Below are 4476 nucleotides of genomic sequence, written 5' to 3'. Positions count from 1 at the left end.
TTCATGCCAATATAGCTTGACGACGCATTGACCCTACGTCTGAATTTCTGAATTCATTCTGAGAGTAAATGACCTAAGAGTGCAATCAATGAATTCATTGAAATGCAGTGAGTCAATGAATAGATGTCCTTTTGTTTGAGCAGAAACAGTGAGCAGGAGATGTAACCACACAGTATTGTCACGACAATACACTACTAACAGATTAGGTTTTTAATGAGTAGACGATAATTCATTAGTTAATGTCTATAAAGTCGTCAATGGGATAAAATGGAGTTTGATGCAGCTAGTTTGACAGCACTGGACTCCTCTGAGGCGTTCGTCAGACAGACAGAACTGTTCCTTTGGGGAGACTCAGATGTCTGTGCGTGCCCCCGCCCTATCTCCCCCCCCCCCCCCCCAAACACACACACACACACACCCTCTCAACACTTACCAACAGAGCAGAGGAGAAACAGACAGCTCTGCAAGGTTATAGACTCCGGCTGGTCCCCCCCAAACTGAGGTGGGGGTGGGCAGGGTGTTGTGAGGGAGAGGTGAATGCTTGCATCCCCCCCCCCTTCCCCGCCCCCACATTCCCCCCAGGCACGTTCCTCCTCGTTCCCACGGGGCCATTGACATTCAATCGCCCCTGTTTACTCATTATCAGATCAGCATGGAACAGTCTGAGGCATTTTAACAGGCCGCCTGCCGCACTGATAAGTCAGGTGTTAAAGGGGAAATGTGCCTGTGTGTGTGTGTATGTGTGTTTGTGTGTTTGTGTGTGTGTGTGTGTGTGTGTGTGTGTGTGTGTGTGTGTCTGTGTCTGTGTGTGTGTGTGTGTGTCTCTGTGTGTGTGTGTGTGTGTCTGTGTGTGTGTGTGTGTCTGTGTGTGTGTGTGTCTGTGCGTGAGTGTGTGTGTGTGTGTGTGTGTTTGTGTGTGTGTGTGTGTCTGTATCTCTGTGTGTGTCTGTGTGTGTGTGTGTGTGTGTGTGTGTGTGTGTCTGTATCTGTGTGTGTGTGTGTGTGTGTGTGTGTGTGTGTGTCTGTCTGTCTGTGTGTCTGTGTGTGTGTGTCTGTGTGTGTGTGTGTGTCTGTATCTCTGTGTGTGTCTGTGTGTGTGTGTGTGTGTGTGTGTGTGTGTGTGTCTGTCTGTCTGTGTGTGTGTCTGTGTGTGTGCGTGTGTGTGTGTGTCTGTCTGTCTGTGTGTGTGTGTCTGTGTGTGTGTGTGTGTGTGTCTGTCTGTCTGTGTGTGTGTGTGTGTGTGTGTGTGTGTGTGTGTGTGTGTGTGTGTGTGTCTGTCTGTCTGTGTGTGTGTCTGTGTCTGTATGTGCTGCTACTCTGTCTGAGCCTGCATCGGGGCAGGCGTCACAAGGGCTCTAAGCGTCTGACTGGCTCAACTGCGGACATATGGTGAGAGAAGCGTGGCACTCCTGCATGGATCAGGCCTCAGCTGTTAGAACACATCTCTGTAGAGCTACGATCATCACAGAATGACGGATTAGCATTCTGACAGCGTAGATTACGCGGCTATTAAAAATCCTACATGTATGACCCCACTAGTCGTACCCGACCCTACGCGGCGTCACATGGGCTCTGCTGAGGACATATGGTGTGGGACGACTCGGACGAGTGGCTGTCCAGATTAGAGGTGACCAACATTGCTAAACACCGCTATGACTACAGGCCACACTGTAAGTAGGTGTGAGGTGGCAAAAGCACATGAAGTGTCATATGAAGTGAGGCTTGTTTACGCAACAAGTTGACAGCAAGTCTCTGGCCAGCTGTATTAAGTGTTCTCCTCTGCACAGCTGTGTTAAGTGTTCTCCTCTGCCCTGCTGTATTAAGTGTTCTCCTCTGCACAGCAGTGTTAAGTGTTCTCCTCTGCCCAACTGTGTTAAGTGTTCTCTACAAGTGCCAGTAGCTGAACGTCAAACCTATTTTACTGAAATAAAATCTAAAATATATTTTACCTACACGGGCAGTGTTAGTGTAAGTCACTGTATTTATGGTGTCACTCTGCAATATAACAGTTAAGAACCAATAACATGTTACCATCTTCACCTCTTTCAGGGTTTTAAAACATTTCTTCAGGTTTAGAGCAAGTTTTAAAAATGTCAAATTTAACACCCATTAGCTTTGAGCTATGGGCCTAGCAGAAGTGTATTTCAGCACAATAAAATCTACAAAAGATACAATAGATAAGGTTAATAAGCGATCGTTCCTGGCAACACATCAGGAAACAACACAGATATTTGCTTTAATGTCTAACCATGTCTGTGGAACAGGCCAAAAGGCTAATTGAGTGGGAGGCTATGGCTATGGCTATGGCTGTGACTTGGTAAGGTGCAGATCTACAGATGTTTCCCTGTTTCATTAAACAGAAGTGGACATGTCAAGCTAGCGATAGTATACGTTGAAAGTCATGGGTGAAAAAATATTACTTTAAAATCCTACAATATTAGAATCTAAATGTATTGCAGGCTGAAACATGCAACTGATTTACCAGTGAAGACAGCCAGCTCATGCCTCACCTTCACCTACACCCCCTGAGCCGACGTTTAGCCTTGGAGAACTTCCAAAGGTCCAATGGCCCTCTCACCCAGTGGTCTACCCAGGATGGATGGTTCTGATGCAGGCTCGAACGGCGCCAAAACTAGGTTTCAGATGGCAGAACCAGCTACGTTTAGCTGTGTTTATCTCTTCAAAAACTGCAATAGGCCACAAGCCTATAAGATTGAGCAGATGAACATGTTAGTCGGACCTAACTGTGCTTCTTTGTATCTGGGTGTCTGATATGAAGAAGACAGGGCTGGATCCCCTCCATTGATAGTTGTTAAATAAATGAAATCTATAACTGAATTTTAAAATTAAAACATTTTAATGTAAACCGGACCGGATCATTTCAGAGTGAGTGGTCTAAATCTAAAATGAATCTAATGCAAACATGGCAGTGGTGTTAGTAACAGAGCATTTAAACCAGAATACAGTGATGTTGGATTTATGGGCAAAGACATTTTGCAATGTGAGACAGACCAAAAAGGATGTCATCGTTATAAATGGAGTTTAAATAAGAGCCATCCGCCTTGTGTGCTAGCCGATAGCATTCTTGACCCGAATCAGCAGAGGACAGATGCCCTTGGATTCTTCAGCTAGCCCTCTCCTTATCTTCAACTCCGCGCGCGAGAGAGAGTGGGGTGGGTTTTAATCTTCTCCCCCGGAGAACATAAATGTTACCAAGCCTTCACATTGCATTTCGATGGATTGATTGTTGTCACCGAACAAAAGTACAAGGTGACTTACGTATAGCTATATCTGTCAAATGTACAAAGATGGGATTTGGAAAATAATGTGCTTTGAACTCAGGAAATAGCAAATAGCCTAAGCGTTTGGTAACACACCTATTTGAAAACCAGATCTTTGATTCGATCTTTGGTCTGTTTGTAAGCACCAAGTAAGTAGTGAAAATAGCCATCCTTCCTCTGTGGCTCTGAGAGATCATCTGATCTTGTGTACCCTCAGCTCTCCAGGTCAGTAAATGTGTCCTTCACACAACCAACCACTGTCTGCCCCCCCCACCCACACCCCCACCCCCCTCCACCTCTCTCTCTTATTTTGTGTGTATGTGAGTGTGTGTATCTGTCTTACTCCCACACAGACATGAACACACTCATGCACACACATGCTCATACAAAATACAATCTCCCTCTCTCTCTCTCCCTCTCTCTCCCTCTCTCTCTCTCCCTCTCTCTGCCTCTCTCTCTGCCTCTCTTGCTATCTCTCCCTTCAGCTTTCTCTCTTTCCCCTTTCCATCTTATGTTGAGCATAGTCAGTCAGCCATGCAGCGTATTTAAGCCCCTGTCAGCTGGGCTGACGCTGCTGCACTGTTTATTCAAACACGTCTGCAACCACCGGATGCTCACTGATCGCACAGGGGTCCAAACATGAAGCACTTGCTACGCACGCACGCGAGACAGATAGCCGTCCGTTCAAGTGTGAAATGTTTTATGCAAAACAACGTGCTGCGTGTTGCCAGGTGAGGGGCGGTCTTGATGTATTGGATGCCTGGAGACTTGCTGCACTGGCTGAAAAAAGTGACTACGTCAGCAACCTCGCAGTGCCAGTTATGCAATGTCTAATTAGAACGAGGCGCTGGGCCAGGAGAAAGCTGTGTGACAATCCAGCTGAGATTTGTTTCTTTGGAGGGGGCATTATTGTTTTGCAGTAGACATACTAATTGCCAAAATGCTGAAACCGTAGTTTTCATAGCTGTACACTGCCCTACAGTGTTAGTCATTGCACAAGACGATGTTCATCAATCAAATTACACGCAGCTCAAGGTGTAGGTGATGTGGGCAGGTAGGTATGTATAAATCTTTAGACGTAGGTGTGTGATTCTCTTTGATGAGGTGCCTGTCTGCCTCACAGCCTGTACTCAACTGTTGGAAGTCACATAGTTACATTAATTAATAAAGCGTCATCTCCGATTGCTGTAATGGC

The sequence above is a fragment of the Clupea harengus genome, chromosome 8 (genome assembly GCF_900700415.2).
Source record: "Clupea harengus chromosome 8, Ch_v2.0.2, whole genome shotgun sequence".
Classification (NCBI taxonomy): domain Eukaryota; kingdom Metazoa; phylum Chordata; class Actinopteri; order Clupeiformes; family Clupeidae; genus Clupea; species Clupea harengus.
The sequence above is the reverse complement of the archived record's forward strand: the minus strand, read 5'-3'. Positions refer to the sequence as shown.